At 37.7% G+C, this 24,422-nt stretch overlaps 2 protein-coding genes and 1 long non-coding RNA gene across 7 annotated transcripts in view; 2 read left to right on the top strand and 1 right to left on the bottom strand.

The window, feature by feature from the left end:
- ZFYVE16 (zinc finger FYVE-type containing 16) overlaps positions 1-6,446 on the bottom strand; it is a 61,737-nt gene extending 55,291 nt beyond the window's left edge. For 2 of the 5 annotated variants that reach the window (XM_082375107.1, XM_082375111.1), the window contains exon 1: positions 3,328-3,478. The gene's annotated coding sequence lies outside the window, so the exon portion shown is untranslated. Of the gene's footprint in view, positions 1-396; positions 525-3,327; positions 3,479-3,603 lie in introns of those variants that run through there. The other 3 variants (XM_082375109.1, XM_082375110.1, XM_082375108.1) reach the window with 3 other exon arrangements.
- The window catches only part of LOC309622500 (uncharacterized protein), a 161,472-nt gene that overhangs the window by 58,574 nt on the left and 78,476 nt on the right, over positions 1-24,422 (top strand). The window lies entirely within an intron of this gene.
- The window catches only part of LOC309622618, a 98,270-nt gene continuing 77,208 nt past the window's right edge, over positions 3,361-24,422 (top strand). The window contains exon 1 of the long non-coding RNA XR_014241034.1: positions 3,361-3,433. This is a non-coding gene — a long non-coding RNA (uncharacterized lncRNA). The remainder of the gene's footprint in view (positions 3,434-24,422) is intronic.

Below are 24,422 nucleotides of genomic sequence, written 5' to 3'. Positions count from 1 at the left end.
TATGTATTCATAATTTTATAAACAAATATTTACAATGTTTACTCTGCAAAAATGATTTTTAAAAATCTCTTCATGAGTAAAACCAAATTGGCAACAACATGCAAGATTTGTCAGAAAACAACAAAACCAATAATAAGGAGACTCCTAAAATGGTTAAGGTGAGAGATGATGAGGGCCTGAACTGAGACAGGGCAGATGAAAAGGAAACAGATATAAAAGCGGCTAAAGAATGGGAACTTTGGGGAGTGAAAGCAAGGGAGAAAGCTAGGATTACTGCCAGGTTGCCATCGCAAGTGACTGGGTAGACGGAGGTAGCACTGACCATAACAGGCAATACAAAGAGGAGCAGGACTGAGGGAAAACACGAGTTCACGTTTGGACTGGTGTTTGAAGTACCTTGAGAACATCCTGGGGGAGATGTCCAATAGGCAGTTGAATGTAAGGATCTGGAATGCAGGAGAGAAGTCTGAGATAGATAAAGATTTGGGAATTGGCAGCACATAGCTGTTAATAGATGAAATCACCTAGGAAGAGAATATAGAAGAGGACAGGAGCCTGACATCAGATAACTAAAGGTCACAACTGGTGTTCCTAAAGCCACTCTGCAAAAACTTTGCCCATAGTTCTATGTACTTCCATGAAAAAATATCCAATATATAATGCTAAAAGACAAAAAAATCAAACTGTAAAACTTCATGCATAGTACAAATCCATTTTTACAAATAAGTTGTAAAAAAAAAAAAATTATAGTATTAGAAAAGGCACAAGAAAAAAAAATACAGAGGAGCAAACACCAAACTGTTCATAATGGTGTCTGAGATTATGTAAGCATAACATCTATATTACATGTTCTTATAGTATTTTTTTAACAAAAATATACTACTTCTATAAACAGGAAAAAAGATAATTTTGTTCCTTTCCTTCAAAAAAAATGATAGCATGTATCCTTATAATGTAAAAAGGTAACACAAATCTGTTAGAAAAACACTTGGACACTGGACCATAAATGGGCAAACAATATGAACAGATAACTAGTAAGATTATGAAAAAACATTCAATGTACAACCTGCATTACCGAAGTAACACAAATCAGAATACATACCATTCACTGCCTACTAGATCAGAATATGATCTTTTTAATAATAAAAGTACTCAATGTTGGTAAGTGTTTGATAAAAAGAGCATCTCAGACACTGCTGATAGGAAATAAACTGGTATACTCACTCAGGGGAACAATGTGATAATATGCATCAATCGATTCAAAAAGATTCCTAACATTTTATCTAACGATTCCCATTTCATAAATTCAAGAAAATAATCCAAAACAACTGAAAATATGCAAAGATATTTTGCCAAATCATTAATTGAAGCAATCTAAACACCGACATTAGGACACAAAAATTATGCAGGCATCATAAGTGATGTTTATGTCTATCAAAACTTTTTTTTTAAAGTATATACTCTATGACCTAGCAATTCCACTTCTAGAGAAACACTAGTACTTAGGCCCAAGAACACATTATAAAGAACTTTCAATGTTGCAATGTTTGTAATAGTGAAAATTGCAAAGACTCTAACAGCTCACCAATACAAGAATGATTAAATCAGCTTTTTAAAACTGTGGTCTGAGGACCCCTAAAGACCCCAAGAGCTTTCGGGGGGTGAGAGCCTTCCTGTTCCAAATACCAATCTGTGCAAGGATGGATTTTCTTAATATGCTTCAGGTTAAACAAGGTAGCACACCAGACCAAAGGGCAAAGCAAATATGAGAATCTAGCCATCTCCTATAAAGCCAGACATTAAAGTGACCTACAAAAAATGTAAAACAATGCCATCCTTCTCACTAAATTTTTTTTTAAAAATATAGTTACTTTAAACAATATAATTTAATTCAATATATAATGGGTTTATTACTTCTAAATGAATAAAATTTTTTTTAATTTTCCGAGTTTTAATTTCTAAAATGGTATATACATACTGCATTAGAAAACAAAAACTCTTCTAGTCCTCGATAATTTTTAAGTGTATAAAGGGATCCTGAGACCCACTGGATTAAATAAACTGTGATACCATCATATTATGTAATATTATAACTGGGGATGATAATTAAAAGGGAATTTATTTTTATCTGTAATGTAACTGTTTCAAAAGACACTTTGCTCATGTATCAGTTGTGTAATCAAAAATCATAAAGTCATGTCTATGAAGCTTTTTAAAAACATGGGGAAATGCTTAAAATATAATTTTAATCAAGAAAAGCAGGCAATCCAACTGTATATAAAATCTCATTATTTCAATTCAGAAAATGCCACAGGAAAAAAAAAGACTCAGGTGAAAAGTCAAAATTAACTATTGTTGATTACCTTTAAATGTGGAATTAAAGTTGATTATTTTTCCTTATTCTTTATTATATTTAATTTTTTTTACACTAAACATGCGGTTTAATATCCAGAGGAGAAAAAAGGGAAGAAATTAGGTGGAAAATTATATATAGTTCTACTAGATCAAACCACTGAACTCGTGTCAATTCAAAAGACAAGCTCAAAATAATAAATTAAGGAACCTAATTCGATCAACAAACTGCCTATTTTATTAAAGGAAAAATATTAAGTTATCAAATGTATGGACTGGTTTCCATACCAGTCAAACTAACAAGAACTCCCTTAGTCTGGAATATAATATCATGCAGTCACGGTAGTACAAGTAAGTTTATAGTTTAAAAGTTAGATCATCTTTTATCATTTTGCAAAGGTACTAAAGAAAAGGTAGACGAAGGGACACTAGCGCGTCCTTCTGGTCTAAAACGATGAGAAAATGCATCGGTGCGAGAATGGGCTTTGCTAGAGCACGGGCGGCGATGACAGATTCCTCTGCGGGGGCAGAGTCATTTCAGCGCAGAGGCTACCACTCACTCCTCGGGAGCGACAGCCCATCCTGCAAGCTCAGCCCCTTCCCTTGAGGGACAGGCGGCCCTGGGGGCTCTTCTCCCTCCATCCGCCGCGGCCCGGGGCTTGCTCCCCCGGCAGCGCCGAGCACTCCGGGAGGCCCGGGTGGGTGGGACCCGGCAAACAGCGGCCGTGATTGCTATCCTGGCCTGGTCCGGCCCAACAGGCTTTACCGAGGAGCCGCGAGGTTTGAGTCCTTATTTCCCAGCCAGCTCAGGGGGCTCAGGAAAGGAATGGGTCGGGGGCCCAAGGCTCGGTCCCTGGAGGAACGGGAGGACCTGACCCAGCGCCTAGGGCAGCGCGACCAGCGGTCACCCCGCCCCCTCCCCGAGGGCAGCAGGGGTGAGGAGAGGCCAAGACGCCTGTTCCAGGGGGCTCTTACCTCCCCACACCCCTGCGGAGCTCTGTGAGGCTTGACGAGACGCCGCGTTAAGGAGTGAAGAGCGACCCCGGCCGGGAATCCAGGGTGTGCGCGATGTCGGCTCAAGGTTTGTTGCCCCCCCCTACCCCCCCGACCTAGGGAGAGCAGATAGCGCAGGCGCAGAGAAGGCTTTCTGTGCCTCACACACCCCCTCCTTCTGCGTCCGCGGCCTCCCGGCTCACGAGGCGCCTGCGCGCTGCCATGCAGGTTCTAAGCCCCGGGCGTCGGGCTTCTTACCGGAAAGGCCTGAGGAGGTTCTGGGGTGACTGGAGCTCCTGAAGATCGGCCGTAGGTCGGGACTCGGTTTCCCACTAGAAGCCTTGGAGCCGGGGTCGGGAGGCGACTGCGTCCGTGTCCGGCTTCCTCTGCCCTTCGCTGACCTAGACGCAGCTTCCCCCGCCCCCAGCCTGCTGCGTCCTGCGGCCTGTACTGGACACACCCGCCTGCTGGGCAGCCAACGCGGCCTGCTCCCCCCAGCGCTGCTGTCTTCCCGGAAAAAACCTCACTTTTTTTGCTTAGGGCTGGTTTTGCAACCACCCGCAGCCCCCCTCCCCCTCACACCCTGGCAGCAACAAAAATGCTCCTACCCCCCTGCCAAGCCTTAAGCCCTCCAGCCGACTGGCCATTCCCGAGGGCTCTGCCTTTGCCTCTCCTTGCTTTAGTTCTGCTTTTCTGACAGTGGCCGCGAGAACAGCTGCCTCCCCTGTATGAAAATACAAGCTAACTCATCCGGAGAAGTAAATGTCAATCATGTGATGTATATTTGTGCTTGTTTGAACCTTACTGTGTTCACCACAAGTTTCCTATAAATTTAAATGAGGGAAGAAGAGACATCTGTGTGAGGTCAGGGTATTACAGACTGGGGAAAAGAATCCGTCGGTTGCCAAAAGGTTTTACCGGTTCGGAATTCATACTGCTCTTTCAAAAATTTCAAGAGTTTTAGTATCTCAGGAATATGTAAGTCTGATGTAATTTGCGGTGCAATATTTGAGAATCAGCGTTCAAATCGCAAATCTGCAACTTGGACAAGCATGGTTACTGATCTTTCAAACATAGTTCATCTTGGTTTTCCTAAATTCTGAAGTGAAATTGTGTGGCTTTAGTTCAACGGTGAAACTTGTATTGATTGCTTAAAATAATTTATTGAGCATCTGCTATGTGACAGACACTGTGTTAAATGCTTTGCTTAGGTCATCTCATTTAATCCTAAGAATAATCCTACGAAGAACAGTATGCATTTTCTCTAATATGTGTCCGGTGTTGCTCACAGATAAATAAAATGGGGTCACTACCCTTATAGAAACACAGTCTTACAGCAAAGATGCATGTATACAAGTGCATATTTGAGATAGAAGTATTTACATTGCACAGTGTGAGGACAAAAACTAGAAATAGGAAACACTAAGACCTTAAACAGGTAAATGGGAAAAGTATATACATGAACAGTCAATTCGCAAAATAAGGAATTTAAATGCCTACTGCATATTTTACTAATGTTCAAATTCATTAATAATGAAAAGAAGACAAAAAAGGTATTATTTCCCATGGATCTAATTAGTTTGTTTACATTATGAATAGACTCCATTGGTGAGGGTAGAATGAAATGAGCACTCATACCCTGTTGGGGATATAAATTAAGACAAACATTTTGGAAAGTTACTTGTCAAATCATATCAAGAAATGTTCACATGACCTAATTCAGTAACTTCTGTTTTGGAAATTATAAGGAGATATTTCAGAATACAAAGATTTAGATGAGTAACAATAAGGAAAATAAACAAGGTACCAAAACCCAATTACCTTTCACATATAAATTGTACCTTGTATCACATTTATTTGTTTATGGGTGTTTCCTCTATACAGTGCATTATGCTAGGAGTTGTAAGGACTATAACGATGGATAATTTATGATTTTTGCCCTGAAGAAGTTCACAATCCACTGTGTCATTCTTTTATTTATTAACGTAAATAGCTGAGAGATTGCTGCAGTATAGTAAAATTACAAGAGCTTTGTATAGATTCTTGGTCAAATTTTCTGTGATTTCCTTTGTTGGTTGAAATAAAGAAGAAAGCTACACATCAAATGTAATGTCAGATAAAATATTAAGGAAAAAGAGTCCTTGGCAAAAGTTGAGTAATATTACTGAAATATTCAATGTATCATCTTTTACCTAAAGATCCTATTTATAACTAAATGTTTTCTGGACTTGGGGAAAGTCATCATCCTAGTTATAACATACTTGGTCAATTTATTGCTTAGACTACCTAGTCATCACTTGGATCATCAGCAGTTTTTATTATTTTGAAAGGTAACCAGGATCCTGATGATTTTAAGAGGCTTAAATTCCATTGTAATATGAACTTACAAAGCTGTTCCCTTTTCATAAGTAAACTGGGTGGAGAAAATACCAGAAGCAAATGAAAATAACTATTACAATTATTCATTTGTTTCATGGCTGGTCTGAGACTAACAAGCAGTTTTAGAACTAGGGATTCATTGCACCAAAATACAGAATGTGACATGCAACTGTTAGTTACCCATCTGCATTTAAGTGATATATAACCATGCTAAAACACCCATGTTACAAGGAAAAGAGCTGAAACAGTTTTTTAAAAAATTGTCTGCTGGTCTAGGGCCAATTGGATCAGCTATTTGGAACAAAGTCACCTATGAAGAAATGGTTATAGTTTTAGTGACTGTGCGAACTAGTTTTTAAAAATGCATAGAAAAAGTTTGGAAGGAATTCCACTAAAATATTAACTCTATTTTTGGAAGGTGAAATTATGAGTAATTTCTCCCTCTTCTTTCGAGTGTTCCATATTTTCCAAGTTTTTTTGTAATGAGAACATATTACTTTAATAATCCAAGAGGAAAAATGGAAGGATTCCTTTTTAAAAGTATTGCTGAATTCGTAATTGAGCCAACCAATTACCTTATATTCATTATGCAATCTCTGCATACAATATATTGCATGACTGTGAGTCATCAGAGAGAATATACCCAAAAGGATTGATGAGCACTTGTGTCTGGATACTGTCTTAGAGGTGGTGCAAGGTACAGTGATTCCCAGGGCTCGGGTTTTTTTTTTTTTTTTTAACACATTTATTTATTTATGTATTTTTGGCTGTGTTGGGTCTTCGTTGCTGTGCGGGCTTTCTCTAGTTGTGGCGAACGGGGGCTACTCTTCATTGCGGTGTGCGGGCTTCTCATTGCGGTGGCTTCTCTTGTTGTGGAGCACGGGCTCTAGGCGCACGGGCTTCAGTAGTTGTGGCGCGCAGGCTCAGTAGTTGTAGCGCACGGGCTTAGTTGCTCCGCAGCATATGGGATCTTCCCGGACCAGGGCTCGAACCCGTGTCCCCTACATTGGCAGGTGGATTATTAACCACTACGCCACCAGGGAAGTCCCCAGGGCTCAGGTTTGATACAGCTTCAACATCATGACATGGGTTCTCTTGTTGAGGGGGTCAGATTTCTTTGCCAAATATTTCTAGTTCTTCTCTCTTCTGGGCATGTGATGGCAGGGTATCTTCTGGCCCCCTTATGGTTGAATAGGGCCAAGTGACTGATTGAGGCAAATGAACTGTGAGAAGTGACACGTGTCTTTCTAGACTGGATATTTTACTTACCAATGTGAGGCACTCCAGAGCCTCCTTTCCCTCTGGCACAGCAATAGACCAGACTTGATACTGTGGCCACTCCATTAGTGTGAGTTCTTGAGGGATTCCAGAGCACTTCTAGAACAAGAAATAAACCTTGTTGTTATATGCCACTGAGATTTGGGGGTAATTTGTTGCTGCAACATAGCTTAGCCTGTCACAGCTGATAAACTTTGTTTTATGTCTCTGAGATTTGGATGTAGCTATTCTATTTTGGAGATTAATCCTTTGTCAGTTGCTTCATTTGCAAATATTTTCTCCTATTCTGAGGGTTGTCTTTTCGTCTTGTTTAGGTTTCCTTTGCTGGGCAAAAGCTTTTAAGTTTCATTAGGTCCCATTTGTTTATTTTTGGTTTTATTTCCATTTCTCTAGGAGGTGAGTCAAAAAGGGTCTTGCTGTGATTTATGTCATAGAGTGTTCTGCCTGTGTTTTCCTCTATGAGTTTTATAGTGTCTGTCCTTACATTTAGGTCTTTAATGCATTTAGGGAGTGTTCTAATTTCATTCTTTTACATGTGGCTATCCAGCTTTCCCAGCACCACTTATTGAAGAGGCTGTCTTTTCTCCATTGTATATTCTTGCCTCCTTTATCAAAAATAAGGTGACCATATGTGCATGGGTTTATCTCTGGGCTTTTTATCCTGTTCCATTGATCTATATTTCTGTCTTTGTGCCAGTACCATACTGTCTTGATTACTGTAGCTTTGTAGTATAGTCTGAAGTCCCAGAGCCTGATTCCTCCAGCTCCATTTTTCATTCTCAAGATTGCTTTGGCTATTTGTGTTGCCATACAAATTGTGAAATTTTTTTGTTCTAGTTCTGTGAAAAATGCCATTGGTAGTTTGATAGGGATTGCATTGAATCTGTAGATTGCTTTGAGTAGTAGCATCATTTTCACATTGTTGATGCTTCCAATCCAAGAACATGGTATATCTCTTCATCTGTTTGTATTGTCTTTAATTTCTTTCATCAGTGTCTTATAGTTTTCTGAATACAGAAAACTCTTTTGTCTCCTTAGGTGGGTTTATTCCTAGGTATTTTATTCTTTTTGTTGCAATGGTAAATGGGAGTGCTTCCTTAATTTCTCTTTCAGATTTTTCGTCATTAGTGTATAGGAATGCAAGAGATTTCTGTGCATTAATTTTGTATCCTGCTACTTTACCAAATTCATTGATTAGCTCTAGTAGTTTTCTGGTAGCATCTTTAGGATTCTCCACATGTAGTATCATGTCATCTGCAAATAAAGTAAAACTGCAGTGACAGTTTTACTTCTTCTTTTCTGATTTGGATTCCTTTTATTTCTTTTTCTTCTCTGATTGCCATGGCTAAAAATTCCAAAACTATGTTGAATAATAGTGGTGAGAGTGGGCAGCCTTGTCTTGTTCCTGAGCTTAGAGGAAATGGTTTCAGTTTTTCACCATTGAGAACGATGTTGGCTGTGGGTTTGTCATATATGGCCTTTATTTTGTTGAGGTAGTTTCCTTCTATGCTGACTTTCTGGAGAGTTTTTATCATAATGGGTGCTGAACTTTGTCGAAAGATTTTTCTGCATCTCTTGAGATGATCATATGGTTTTTCTCCTTCAATTTGTTAATCAGGTTTATCACATTGATTGATTTGTGTATATTGAAGCATCTTTGCATTCCTGGGATAAACCCCATTTGATCATGGTGTATGATCCTTTTAATGTGCTGTTGGATTCTATTTGCTAGTATTTTGTTGAGGATTTTTGCATCTATGTTTATCAGTGATATTGGCCTGTAGTTTTCTTTTTTTGTGACATCTTTGTCTGGTTTTGGTATCAGGGTGATGGTGGCCTCATAGAATGTGTTTGGGAGTGTTCCTCTCTCTGCTATATTTATCATATCTTTTCATCTCTAAATTTTTTCTACATATATATTTAAAAGATAAGCACTTTACAAAGTAGAAATAATAATGCAATGAAATCCTTTTCTATCCAATATTAGTATCTTACTTCAATATGGATAACTTTGTTTCATCTATAGCCTTACCCAACCTTATTATTTTGAAGAAAATCTCACGTTATATCATTTCATTCATAAATATTTCTGTATGTATTTCTAAAATAAAACAGCTCTTCACAAAAATATATTAATAATACCTTTATTACACCTCAAAACTTTAACAGTAATTCTTCAATAATGTCAAATATTTAAGCATTGCTGTCTATATTTCCAATTGTTTCATAAATGTCATCATTTTTAAATAGCTTGGGTGAATCAAAATCCAAGTAAGGTCAACAAATTGAGATTGGTTGATGTGTAATAAAGTTCCCTCTTTCTTTTTTGTTCCTGGCAATTTGTTTTTTTAAAAAGCCATGTCTTTTAGCCTATAAAATTTTCAGTATCTGGACTTTTCTGCACCTCCCTCTGCATAGTATCTTTTAACACGTGTCTCTTGCCTCTGTGTTTCCTGTAAACTTGTAGCTAGATCTAGAGGCTTGGTTAGATACAGTTCAGTTTTTTTGGCAAGGCTACTTCATAGATGGTGTGTACTTCCATCAGGAGACACATAATATCTTGTTGGCTCTCTTTCAGTGATGTTAGCAACCATTGATAATCACTACTTGGATTCATCCTTTGATTTGGAGTTTGCAAAATGATGACATTCTAATCTATCATTTCTTTTTTATTTATTGGCTGGAATTTTTCTAGGGAAAGAAAAATGTCCCTCAATAACAATTTAGTTTTCCTGAAATAAAGTTCATACAGGAAAGAGAAGTTAAATATTCAACCTTTTACTTTACTGACCATTTTCAGAAGAATGAGTTGGTTCCCTTGTACCGTCTAAAGGAGACTAATGGTGTGTGTGTGTGTGTGGGGGGGTAATATATGTAAGTTAAATGTATGTATGTATATGATACTACATATCATATACTACATATATATGATACTAAACCAGTTCTCTAGCTTTTAATAAACACATTTCAGCATTTTCACCATTGTACATCCCAATGTTTAATACTATAATGAACACATGTCATATCCATTGCCAAAATCATGATACGAAAAATATTATTAAAATGGTCCAAGGAATTATAATTAAATTTAAATCAGATTAGGATATACTTATAACTCTAATGTTAGATTTCTACTTTTTTCTATAAAGTCATAAAACAGGTCAATAAGAAAAGGTTATCAAAACTATTTGGTGCTTTTATACTATATCTAAGGATAGTCACAGTTGAATTCATCTACAAAAATTTCAAAGATATAGGTATATCATATTAGTACACAGTTATACTAATTTTATGTTTAGGAAGCTGGCATAAGGAAATTCACCAAAGCTCAAATATGTTGAGATGCAAGTGACAGTATCAGGCAACTTATAGAGAGAAGAAGCAACTGTTAGTGATCTAATTCCACTGCCAGTTAGCATGTAAACTGGAGCCAGAAAGAGAACTGAAATTCAAATCAGAGAAGTGAAATTAATTATTCTACTTTTTAGTCACTTAAATAATTATATTTTTGTGAGAACAAGCTCAAAACAAAGGTTGACATACTTTCTGAGTTACATAAGTTTAACATTGTGTATAATTAGGAGAAAAAATGAACTGGGGTTACCAGCTCCTTTCATTATGTATATTCAAGAAAAGGGATCACATTTCCAAACATTGGGAGAGTATTAACTTTCTACAGCTGGAGAGAAGACAAGGAACCCACCACTGGGTGGCAGAGACCAAGCCTTGTAGGCATGCAGTGACCTCAGGAACTTGGCAGTGAGAGGCACAGTCTGAAGTCAGTGGAAAGATCCCTTGTAAGATGTATCTCTGGGCCTGCCTGATCTTCAGTGCCCAAGAGGCAGCTCCAGCGCTGTATAGCAGCATCCTGCAGTCAACAGAGCAACAGCAAATATGGCAACCACACAGAGCAAAGGACAGCTCAACCTCCTGATTTTGACATTACTAGGATTGTTGTGGGACCCCATCAAGAAAGAGAAGGGAATCCCAAAAATGATTGGTTGAATTTTCCCTCCAACCTCAGAACAGATTACATTTGACTTAGGAAATAGGGAAATGTGATATATCTTGTATCCTGGCATTGTGGAATAAAATTCATGCCCACTATAAGTAGTTTTATAATGGTGATCTCTCAATAAAAATAGAATGGAAATCCTGTCCTCTCTTATGAGAGATGGTGATGTTTTTTTGTTTTTTATTTATTTATTTATTTATTTATTTATTTTTGGCTGTGTTGGGTCTTCGTCTCTGTGCGAGGGCTTTCTCCAGTTGTGGCAAGCGGGGGCCACTCTTCATCGCAGTGCGCGGGCCTCTCACTATCGCGGCCTCTCCCGTTGCGGAGCACAGGCTCCAGACGCGCAGGCTCAGTAATTGTTGGCTCACGGGCCCAGCTACTCCGTGGCATGTGGGATCTTCCCAGACCAGGGCTCGAACCCGTGTGCCCTGCATTGGCAGGCAGACTCCCAACCACTGCGCCACCAGGGAAGCCCGGTGATGTTTTTATTAGCTTTTTTTGGTAACAGATTTGATAGTCAGTTCAAAAGTGAATTTTCTCATTTAAAATATTTTTGAGTTACTCCTTCAGATCAAGAGAGATAACCAAAAGAAACTTTTCTGCACACTTTACAATTTTCCTTAATGTTAAAAAGAAACCAATAGACTCATATGGACTCTGAGACTTTTACAACTCATATTAAACTATATATGTGTATATATACACACACATATATTTATACATCTGAGATAGATAGAAAGATAGATACACAAGCAGGTTAAACAAGTTAAAATATATATACAGTTAAACAGGTTAAAAGAAAGTATGAAAGTATATACTAAACGGGAAAAGGGAATCATCATCTACCTCACTTTTTCTCTTGAAGTAAGACTTTGCAAGAGTATCTGCTGTGATTGACCAGTGATATACAAGGAGACTGGATAATATGGGACCACATTTCCTCATGTGACATTTTCTTCCTATTATGGTAACTTTCCTGCCTATTTCCTTTTTTTTTTTTTTTTTTAAATTTATCCCTTCACCTTTCTCCTTTGGTAACCATAAGTTTGTTTTCCATGTCTGTGAGTCTATTTCTATTTTGTAAATAAGTTCATTTGTGTCATTTTTTTTAGATTCCACATATAAGTGTTATCTTGTGATGTTTGACTTTCTCTGTCTGACTTATTTCACTTAGTATGAAAATCTCTAGGTCCATCCATGTTGCTGCAAATGGCAATATTTCATTCTTTTTAATGGCTGAGTAATATTCTTTATCTATTCATCTGTTGACGGGCATTTAGGTTGCTTCCATGTCTTGGCTATTGTAAATGGTTCTGCTACAAACATCAGGGTGAATGTATCCTTTCGAATTAGAGTTTTTGTCTTTTCTGGATATATGCCCAGGAATGGGATTGCTGGATTATATGATAACACTATTTTTAGTTTTTTAAGGAACCTCCATACTGTTCTCCATAGTGGCTTCATCAATTTACATTCCCACCAACAGTCTAGGAGGGTTGCCTTATCTCCACACCCTCTCCAACATTTGTTATTTGTAGACTTTTTAATGATGGCCATTCTGAATGGTGTGAAGTGGTACCTCATTGTAGTTTTGATTTGCATTTCTCTAATAATTTGTGATGTTGAGCATCTTTTCATGTGCCTATTGGCCATCTGTATGTCTTCTCTGGAGAAATGTCTATTTAGGTCTTCTGCCCATTTTTTGGTTGCATTTTTTGTTTTCTGGATATTGAGCTGTATGAACTGTTTGAATATTTTGGAAATTAATCCCTTGCCAGTTGCATTGTTTGCAAATATTTTCTCCCATTCCATAGGTTGTCTTTTTGTTTTGTGTATGGTTTCCTTTGTGGAGCAAAAGCTTTTAAGTTTAATTAGGTCCCATTTGTTTATTTTTGCTTTTATTTCCATTACTCTAGGAGACAGATGCAAAATAATATTGCTGTAATTTATGTCAAAGAGTGTTCTGCCTATGTTTTCCTCTAGGAGTTTTATAGTATCTGGTCTTACATTTAGATCTTTAATCCATTTTGAGTTTATTTTTGTATATGGCTTTTTAAATTTTTTAAAATTTATTTTATTAAAATTTTTTTCATATGATTTTATTTTTTTAGAAAAAATTAAGTTACACTCCATTTACAGTTATTTCAGAATATTGGCTATATTCCCCGTGTTGTACAATACATCCTTGTAGCCTACTTACACCCAACAGTTTGTACCTTTCACTCCCCCACCCTTATGTTGCCCCTCCCCCCCTCCCCACTGGTAACCACTAGTTTGTTCTCTATATCTGTGTCTGCTTCTTTTTTTGTTATATTCACTAGTTTGTTGTATATTTTAGATTCCACATAAAGGTGATATCATACAGTATTTGTCTTTCTCTGTCTGACTTATTTCACTTAGCATAATGCCCTCCAAGTTCATCCATGTTGCTGCAAATGGCAAAATTTCATTCTCCATTTCCTTCTTAACATCGACTCCTGGACAATATCCATGGTCTTAAATTAACACTATTATTTTTCCTAAATAGAATTTTCTTCAATGACTTTTAAAAAATAAATTTATTTATTTATTTATTTATTTTTGGCTGTGTTGGGTCTTTGTTGCTGTTCACAATCTTTCTTTAGTTGCGGCAAGTGGGGCTACTCCTCGTTGCGGTGCACGGGCTTCTCATTGCGGTGGCTTCTTTTGTTGTGGAGCATGGGCTCTAGGTGCATGGGCTTCAGTCGTTGTGGCACGCAGGCTTCAGTAGTTGTGGCACGTGGGTTTAGTTGCTCTGCGGCATGTGGGATCTTCCTGGACCAGGGCTCAAACCTGTGTCCTCTGCATTGGCAGGCAGATTCTTAACCACTGCACCACCAAGGAAGTCCCTCTTCAATGACTTTTAATCTGTTTTCATTTCAATGATGACTTGTCAACTTTATTACAGTCTGCACTTTTCTTGCTGTCCTTCTATATATTCGTTAGATTTAGATTTGACTAAGGGTATTAGTAGCCTCCAAAATATCAGAGGCTTAAACTAGATGCTTATTTTCCTTTTGCCTTAACATCCAGATACAGATGTCTAGGGCTTTCATAGAACTCTGTTCTATGAAGTCAACACATACTTTGGATTCTTCTAGGTTTTTACTCTATCAACTGTGGCCTCTATTCTCAAGGTCACCTCATGGTCCAAGATGGCTCTTCAGCTCCATCTATCATGTCCATATTTCAACTAGTTAGGAAGAGGAAAGTGACATAGTGGGTCAAAGAGTTCATGCAAGCTGTTCCTTAAGGAAGATTCTCTGAAGCTGCTGCAGGATACTCTTGCTTATCTGCATTATTTAGAACTTATTCCCCTGGCCATATATAATTACAAGGAAGACGGGAATTGTTTATTTTGGGAGGCCCTGTGTGTCTTTATTTTGGAGGGCCCTGTGCCTCGCTGAAAATTCTAATGGGAGAATGGATATTGGGAGGAAATAGCAATTTCTGCCACACTCTAACTGAACCATGGTACCATTGGGAGCTCCCTTGTTGCAAGAACACAGATTCATAAAATAGCATGGATCTGAACAGGCTCTGCATGATACTTGCAACTCCAGAATAAAGGCTGACCTCTCAATCACACTGGGACACACTATTAATGATTGCATTGTCAATGCAATCAAAAACAAAACTGTCCCTCCACCCCTCACTGTCTTTCTTCCCCTCGTCACATGTTTAGAAGGAGTGTTTGCTCTCACTGACTCACTTCCCCACCTCCTTTATTTATCTTCAATCTTCTCTAGAATGGATTGTCCCTGAATACTCCACTGTTCTTGCAAACACTAACAGGGACCCTATGAAACTAAATTAATCAGGTGTTTTTCTGTTGTCTTCCTTGGCTTCTCAGCATCTGGCAAAGCTGACACTTCCTCTTTCTTGAAACCCTCTCTTCTGTTGGATTCTATGACACAACACTGTTCCAGAAGTTCCGTGTAAATCTCCTTTGTGAGCTTCTCCTCTATCAAAACACAAAATGGTGGATCTCCTAAGAGCTCAGTTCTAAGTCGTTCTTTCCTCCATCACTACACATAGATGAACTCATCTACTGCAGGCTTCAATTATCACATGTGCTGAGGATCCCCAAAACTACATCTGTAATTTGATCTTTATTCTGCTTTGCAGTATCTTCCTTTTCTTTCAGTGTCTGAGCAAACAAGTAACTTGTCTTTGATTAGCCAAAGCTGGTTCTTTATTATCCATGTGAATGCACAGAAATTTTAAAAAACATGTGAGCTTGTCAGCAAACCATAGACTGTATGCCATATTAAGAGAAAAAATTATTATTATAGCTTGTCATCATAGTATTTAGTCTTTCATTCCTTAAACTGTCAACCAATATAAATAATTACATATCTGCTCTTTCTCAGACACATTCCCTACATATTATTGAGGATTTAAGAATAGAAACTAAAGACAATGTCTTTTTTATTGAGAATTTTTAAACATAGTTGAGAACAAATATATGCATTATATATATCAGTATACACATTCAGTATTGGCTAAATAGATAGATATATTCAATTGTGGGTTTTATCAATATTATCAATATTATTTCTTTCTGGGGAGTTCTCTTTAAATCATCTACATCTTTCGTTAATTTTTTTCCACTAAATCTGGTATTGTTTACATGAGACAATAGAGTATAAAGCAGTAATTCTGCTGTTAATTTGAAGAGATGATTTCATTATTACAATAGGTCATTGGCAGCTCTAACCTCCAATGACCTCCTTTGTTATTCTGTTCATAGATACTGCATGGTTAAATGGGATCACAAGTGTAAGTGTAACATAATTATAGCATTGCTTACACTGAGCATGACTGAAATAAATGTATTTATGTTTAACAATAAAAATATAAAAATTATACTTGGTCATTGTTATTAGAATAATATTTTAACATTCCTTTTAAGGTGCCTCTAATTTATCTTTTCGGATTTTCTTTCAGTACCTTTCGTCCATTTGTGCCAATTTTAGTGCCTGGTTCTTTTTCTTGATCAATTGTTGGTCAAAGGCAAATTGGAGAATATCTGCCATTATACAATAGTAACTCCTCTTTTCTTCAGAAGTTCCAAGTGTTTTCTTTTTCCCAACTTTTTTTTTTAAACGTCTTAGCCATTTTAAAGTGAACTGTTCAGTGGTATTAAATACATTCACATTGTTGTGCAACCATCACTACCACCCAGCCCCATAACACTTTTCATCTTGTGAAACTGAAACTCTATACCCATTAAACTCTAATTTCCATTCTCCCTCTCCCCCAACCAGTGGCAACCACCATTATACTTTCTGTCTTTATGATTTTGACTAGTCTAAGTACCTTGTTTAAATGGAATCATACAATATTTGTCTTTTGTTACTGGTTTATTTCACTTAACATAATGTCCTCAAGGTTCATCCATATTGTAGCATATGTCAGCATTTCCTTCCTTTTTAAGCCTGAATAATATTCTATTGCATGTATGTACCACATTTTGCTTATCCGTTCACCCACTGATGGACACTGGGTTGCTTCCATGTTTTAGCTATTGTGAATAACACTGCTATGAACATGCATGTACTCAATGTTTTTGAAAGAATGTTTACCAGGTGTCAGAGACAAACCCAGAATAATTCTTGCCTGAATTCTGAGACTGATGAGCAGGTGTGGTCTCCTGGCCTTGAGTCTCTCACAGGGCCTAACATTGTGCCTAGGGTAAGTCTGCTGACCTTTGACTGTCCATTCATGTATGTGTTGAATTAACAACATGATAGAAGTGTGCATGGTCAGAGCTTGGGGATTTATAAGGAATTACTTTGGAGTCACCGTGGATTCAGATATTCCTGTGGGAAATCCTTAATTACTGGTATCTACAGGGATTTTCTCTTGAGCTAGCCAATTACCCCAAAGAGTAATATACCAATCTCTTGGGGTTGGGGGAAGAGTTCGGGGACAGGGTGTGGGTAAACCTTGTCTGCCAGCTTTCTCAGAATCAAAGAAGGTAGAAAGATGAGGTTTAACCATTAGATGTGTAGACTTCCACTTAATAATTTCCCTAGTTTCAGTACTGAGCCTCCTGCATTATGTTAAAAAAAATCACAAAAAGTGCAGTTTTTAAAAGAAACTTTTGAAAACAAAAGGTTCTAAAATTCAGCATATCAAAAGTCAAACTCTTGCTATCCTCCCCAAACCTTCTCTTCTCACAGTTTGCTCACCTTGATAAACGGCAGTTTTATCCTCCTGGCTCAGAGTAAACTTGGCCATCGTCCTTCACTCCTCTTATTTTTCCTCCCTTCACACTTACATTTATCAGTCAATAATCCTCTTGGCTCTTCCCCCAAAATATATCCATTTCTCACCATCTGGGGTGAGCTACCATGATCTTTAGTCTATTGCAGATTGTTCTGCTAACATTGACTTTTGATTTGTTGCCAACAATGAAGCTAGTTTATCTGCTTGAATTAGTAAACCCTACTTGCCTTTGTTTTTTCTTGCCATAGCCTTCTGCTCTGGGTATGACCCCAACTACTCTGATTTGTGGTACCTGTGAGCCTCCTTCTGGTCTAATCACAGTTTTGGATTTCACTACCTTAGACCTGCCCTACACCAAATCCAGGGAGGGAGGGTACTGATGGCAAGGAAAGGAAAAATGCAAAAGCAGTGGACTATCTGCCTTGCAATTCTGTCCCAGGCCATGCAAACTAGTCTTCAGAAAATAACTGTGAATGTCCCTGTGCTGGCTACCTGTTTATTTGTCCTCAGATCTATTCCCTGCCCTTCCCCTGTTTTGCTCTGTATTGCAGGACCCTCACCGCTGCAAACTGCATTTTCCAAGCTCTTTGACAACTGACTTCTATTAGGATGGACCAGTGAGGAGACAATGACTGGAGGTTGAAGGGTGAGAAGTAGGAAAATGAATGTACTTCTCTTTTCTCTCTCTGCTTTGTGTAACACATCAGGCAGGTTCCATCTCTCTCCAGGCTTCCTCAGCTCTGGTTCCACCACCTCCTTCCTTTGTCCCTCTGGCTGTGGGAGCAATAGCTGTTTCCTGCCATTGGTAACTTTGTGTTGCCTCACTGACCTCTGATTGCCTTCTCAGCTCTCCCATCACTTCTGTGACTGGTTTTCCACATTAAAGTTTCTCTATTAAAATATCTCAGTTCTGGTTTTCTGCCTAGAACCTGACTGATGCTGCCACCTTTCAAAGTCCTGCCAGATGCTTCTAATACCTGCTCTAATAACCAGACTTTCCCCCTGCATTGCTAATATTTGTTTGCTTTCATATCTACTCTGAAAGTTTAAAGGAAATTTGTCCACCTTCTATAAGAGTGAAATATTTTTAGAATCGTAGTCTAAATGATTTATTTCTCAAGACCAGAGATAGCAGCTTCCAGTTTAGTGAATCCCTGTCAAGTGTTGGATACTGAGCTAGCTAGACACTTTGAAAATATTTTCTCGAATCCTTACAGTAATGTGCAAGGCAGTTACTACTCCCTACTTATCAGAGGAGAAAACTGAGGCACAGAGAAATGAAGTAACTTGACCAAGATTACATAGCTTGTAGGTGGTGAGGTTCGGCTTCACACGTATCTGTCTGATATGACCATCTTCCACTGCCCCACTCTACCTTTCTAACATGCCTACCTTCACGTTAATCAGTGTTTGCTCATCCTTGTGATTTTAATAAACACTAATAGGTTTTATTATATACTTTCATAGTAATTTTAGGGCCACATGAAAGATATATGAATTTAGGAAATATTAAGTACCAACATAGGGAACCAATTGTGTCTTGATTAGATCAATATTTGTACATGGCTTCAACTGTCATTCCAACTACTATTTGTACACTTGAATGATGGAAACAAAATCTAATTAATGAGTTGATTCTATCATGTAAAACCAATCATATGTTTCAATATCCGTTGCGCTCCACAATGAAGTTAACCCGAAACAGATACTTGCATTTATTCTACAAAAAATGGAGAAGCAAGACCAAAGTAGCTGTTTTACCTAATTACTGAACCTCTGTTCTGAATGCAGGAAGCTACTTCCTAAGAGAAGCTGCCATTTTTAGCAAAGAAACAGGGCCTATAATAGAGGCAGTTCTCAAGCACTGCAAGATTTCAATCCAAAAATTACCTTATTTTCTCACAAAGATGAGAGTGTGCACACACAAGTTTGTATATTATTTTTCAAGCACCGTGTCCACAGAAAGTAGAAAGGAAAGTACGAACCAAAGAAGTGTTGAGGCCAGGATCTCAAGTGGGAATTAACAAAAAATGTGGAAAGAATAGATTTCACTTGAAATAGAAAGTGAAACATGATCCTAACTTTCCCCTTTTGGCTGTCAAATCCCTGAACCCCAGCATTTGCCTTCAATAGTTACAAATCCTCAGAAGGAATATGGTCTAATTTCACAGATGACACTCAGGTATATCCACAAGCAGATTTGTACTTTGTGAATTTTCCTGTGACAAATTGGCATTCCATATTGGTTTCTCACTGATGCCTGTCATTCACTGTTGCCAATTCCTTCCAATATTGGCTGCTATATGTTAAAAAATGACAAATGGATTATACTATATAACTGAGTAAAACACAAGCATCCTATGATCCCATTCACCTGAAAAACAAACAAACAAACAAAAAAACCCACCTCACAATGCACAATCTCATTACACATTTTTAAGACAAATGGAATGCCTGTGCCCCTGATCCCTTATATTAGCACAGATGATCAGAAGTTAATTCTATATCATTCTTTATCCCAATGCAAGGTAAAGGTACATAGAGTTTAGTTTGGATTAACTCACCAAAGATGTGATAAAAATAAAAAATTCTACATTTGATACTGATTTTAAAAACAAAAAATAAATTTTTATTTTTCAAGAAATATCTGATTTCTACCATTTAATGGGGACATTCTGTTTACTGTTTTAGGCCAGGCCTTTCAAATGCTTTCATGTGGAACTTATTATAAAATTATTTTCTAGATGTCCACTGACTATAAACTATGTTCATTACTGTCGACTTAAAAAAACTGCGCAATGTGAAAGCTGTGAGTTAAGTTTTATTTGGGGCAAAATAAGGACTATAGCCCGAGAGACAGCATTTCAGATAGCTCTGAGAAACGGCTTCAAAGAGGTAGGGGGGAAGGTCAGTATATGTGTAATTTTGGTGAAGGGGGAGTACATGCAATCAAGTACATTTTTTTTTTTTAAACATCTTTATTGGAGTATAATTACTTTACAATGGTGTGTTAGTTTCAGCTTTATAACAAAGTGAATCAGCTATACATATACATATGTCCCCCTCTTGTGTCTCCCTCCCTCCCACCCTCCCTATCCCACCCCTCTAGGTGGTCACAAAACACCAAGCTGATCTCCCTGTGCTATGCAGCTGCTTGCCACTAGCTATCTATTTTACGTTTGGTAGTGTATATACGTCCATGCCACTCTCTCACTTTGTCCCAGCTTACCCTTCCCCCTCCCCGTATCCTCAAGTCCATTCTCTAGTAGGTCTGTGTCTTTATTCCTGTCTTGCCCTTAGGTTCTTCATGACCATTTTTTTTTTTTTAAGATTCCATATATATGTGTTAGTGTACAGTATTTGTTTTTCTCTTTCTGACTTACTTCACTCTGTATGAGAGACTCTAGGTCCATCCACCTCACTACAAATAACTCAATTTCGTTCCTTTTTATGGCTGAGTAATATTCCATTGTATATATGTGCCACATCATCTTTATCCATTCATCTGTTGATGGATGCTTAGGTTGCTTCCATGTCCTGGCTATTGTAAATAGAGGTGCAATGAACATTGTGGTACATGACTCCTTTTCAATTATGGTTTTCTCAGGGTATATGCCCAGTAGTGGGATTGCTGGGTCGTATGGTAGTTCTATTTTTAGTTTTTTAAGGAACCTACATACTGTTCTCCATAGCGGCTGTATCAATTTACATTCCCACCAACAGTGCAAGAGGGTTCCTTTTCTCCACACCCTCTCCAGCATTTATTGTTTGTAGATTTTTTGATGATGGCCATACTGACTGGTGTGATATTATATCTCATTGTAGTTTTGATTTGCATTTCTCTAATGATTAGTGATGTTGTGCATTCTTTCATGTGTTTGTTGGCAATCTGTATATCTTCTTTGGAGAAATGTCTGTTTAGGTCTTCTGCCCATTTTTGGATTGGGTTGTTTGTTTTTTTTGATATTGAGCTGCATGAGTTGCTTGTACATTTTGGAGATTAATCCTTTGTCAGTTGCTTCATTTGCAAATATTTTCTCCCATTCTGAGGGTTGTCTTTTGGTCTTGTTTATGGTTTCCTTTGCTGGGCAAAAGCTTTTAAGTTTCATTAGGTCCCATTTGTTTATTTTTGGTTTTATTTCCATTTCTCTAGGAGCTGTGTCAAAAAGGATCTTGCTGTGATTTATGTCATAGAGTGTTCTGCCTATGTTTTCCTCTAAGAGTTTGATAGTGTCTGGCCTTACATTTAGGTCTTTAATCCATTTTGAGTTTATTTTTGTGTATGGTGTTAGGGAGTGTTCTAATTTCATTCTTTTACATGTAGCTGTCCAGTTTTCCCAGCACCACTTATTGAAGAGGCTGTCTTTTCTCCACTGTGTATTCTTGCCTCCTTTATCAAAGATAAGGTGACCATATGTGTGTGGGCTTATCTCTGGGCTTTCTATCCTGTTCCATTGATCTATATTTCTGTTTCTGAAGACCATATTTTTTTGTAGTAGGTTTCTGCTAGTCACAATGAGCAGACATCACCATGACAGATTTTAGTGCTTTTACAGATATGAGGAGATACAAGAATTGGGGTCATAAAATCAGCTCCTGAAAATATCTAACTATCTGAAGACCTGTTCCACTAGTTTTCCCCAGAGCACAGAGTGCCTCATTTCTGCTCTCCACTCTGAGCTCCTTTCAGGGGTGTGTTGAAAGTCAGCAGCTGCAGCACATGATTTAATCCTTGTAGAGGTAGATGGCAAGTGCCAATGGCAGGTGCCAATTTGTAGTTGACATTACAAAACATATGGGCGTATTTTATAATCTTATTTTAAGAGACTTCTAGGGAAGACTTTTTTATAACCTCTCATGATTGAGTGCTGCCTCTAAGAGAACAGCTAATCCTGTTCTATTTACCCCAGGACGCTTTTCGCTGAGATTTACTTTCTTTTCAAAAACACCATAGTGCTAAGGCATTTAGCATTGCAGGCAGGAGTTAACAATGCATCCTCTAAAGATCTAGCATTTAGTCAGCAGTCAGCAGATCTGGTTTAAGACCTGTCTCTACCACTAACTAAGCTATGTCACCTTGGGAAAGTGCTTTAACTTCTCTAAGTTTCCACATCTGTACAATGAGATGATAATTACAGCTACGTGTCATTCACAGGGTTCATGTGAAATAATGAAATGTATTTAGGGAATCTGCCCGTTCTTTAAAGCTTGAGAACTTTATGCATGGCTGACACGGTGTCAGCAAAGTGGGAAGTACTCACCTATACTCTCAGTCCCAAATTTCTAAGGTTTTCTACACTTCAACAATTTGACAAAAAAGTCAAAAGAGGAAGAACAAGAAAATTTTTCAAAAAATTTATATTTAACTCAGATACTTCAAGATCTGTTACCTCTGCAAAGGCAATCTTACAAACATCTAAATGTCTCCTAAATATTCTTCTCCCCCCACCCAACTTCCTCCTCCTGCTCCTTCTTCTTTTTTAAATCAAACGCTGCAAGGAACTCCAAATGCTCTTGATTCAAAACAAAAAGTGAAAGATTAGAAAGAATTAGTTAAAGTTCTAACTGGTGTTACATATGCTTGTTGCTCCAACAAAGAATAATAATTTCTTATAAGCAATGTATACAACATTCGTCATCAAAAAGATCTGACACCCCAGAATTCCATCTTAAAAGTTGCATCAAATGAAATAAAAAAGTAAATAAATGAAATGCTATAATTTGACATTATAAATTAAATTCACACTATAAAACAGCTCATTATAAGATTTTGGATGGGAAAAAAGCAAATGGTCCCATGGTCAAAAGTCAATGGAGAATGCTTCTCTTAGATGAACTGTAGAAATGTGTTTAAGATAGTAAACACAGGGAACTCCATTCTATAGGTAGAAATTTTTCATGAGAAAAAAAGGATGAGAATGAGTACTAACAGGAAAACATGAGTTGATAAAATGAAGAAAAATAAGAAGTTAATAAAATATACAGTTAGATGATGTAGGACAAATGTCTACAGGTACAACTGACTGACTGTGTGTGTGTATGAAATAGACTTACAAATAAAAAATGTGAAATGATAACATTAAAATCTGTTTTATATGGGGTGCAAGGCTCCTCTGTTTCTATATTTAATTTTTTAATTTTTTTAAATTTTTTTATATTTTTAACATCTTTATTGGAGTATAGTTGCTTTACAATGGTGTGTTAGTTTCTGCTTTATAACAAAGTGAATCAGTTATACATATACATATGTTCCCATATCTCTTCCCTCTTGCATCTCCCTCCCTCCCACCCTCCCACCCTCCGTATCCCACCACTCTAGGTGGTCACAAAGCACCGAGCTGCTCTCCCTGTGCTATGCGGTTGCTTCCCACTAGCTGTCTATTTTACATTTGGTAGTGTATATATGTCCATGCCACTCTCTCACTTTGTCACAGCTTACCCTTCCCCCTCCCCATATCCTCAAGTCCATTCTCTAGTAGGTCTGTGTCTTTCTTCCCATCTTACCACTAGGTTCTTCATGGCCTTTTTTTTTTCTCCTTATATTCCATATATACATATTAGCATACTGTATTTGTTTTTCTCTTTCTGACTTACTTCACCCTGTATGACAGACTCTAACTCCATCCACCTCACTACAAATAACTCAATTTCGTTTCTTTTTATGGCTGAGTAATATTCCATTGTATATATGTGCCACATCTTCTTTATCCATTCATCCGATGATGGACATTTAGGTTGCTTCCGTGTCATGGCTATTGTAAGTAGAGCTGCAGTGAACATTTTGGTACGTGACTCTTTTTGAATTCTGGTTTTCTCAGGGTATATGCCCAGTAGTGGAATTGCTGGGTCGTATGGTAGTTCTATTTTTAGTTTTTTAAGGAACCTCCATACTGTTCTCCATCGTGGCTGTATCAATTTACATTCCCACCAACAGTGCAAGAGTGTTCCCTTTGCTCCACACCCTCTCCAGCATTTATTGTTTCTAGATTTTTTGATGATGGCCATTCTGACTGGTGTGATATTATATCTCATTGTAGTTTTGATTTGCATTTCTCTAATGATTAGTGATGTTGAGCATCCTTTCATGTGTTTGTTGGCAATCTGTATATCTTCTTTGGAGAAATGTCTATTTAGGTCTTCTGCCCATTTTTGG

The sequence above is a fragment of the Balaenoptera borealis genome (genome assembly GCF_965194805.1).
Source record: "Balaenoptera borealis genome assembly, chromosome: 2".
Classification (NCBI taxonomy): domain Eukaryota; kingdom Metazoa; phylum Chordata; class Mammalia; order Artiodactyla; family Balaenopteridae; genus Balaenoptera; species Balaenoptera borealis.
Note: the sequence above shows the minus strand (reverse complement) of the source record. Positions and strands in the feature narration are given on the sequence as shown.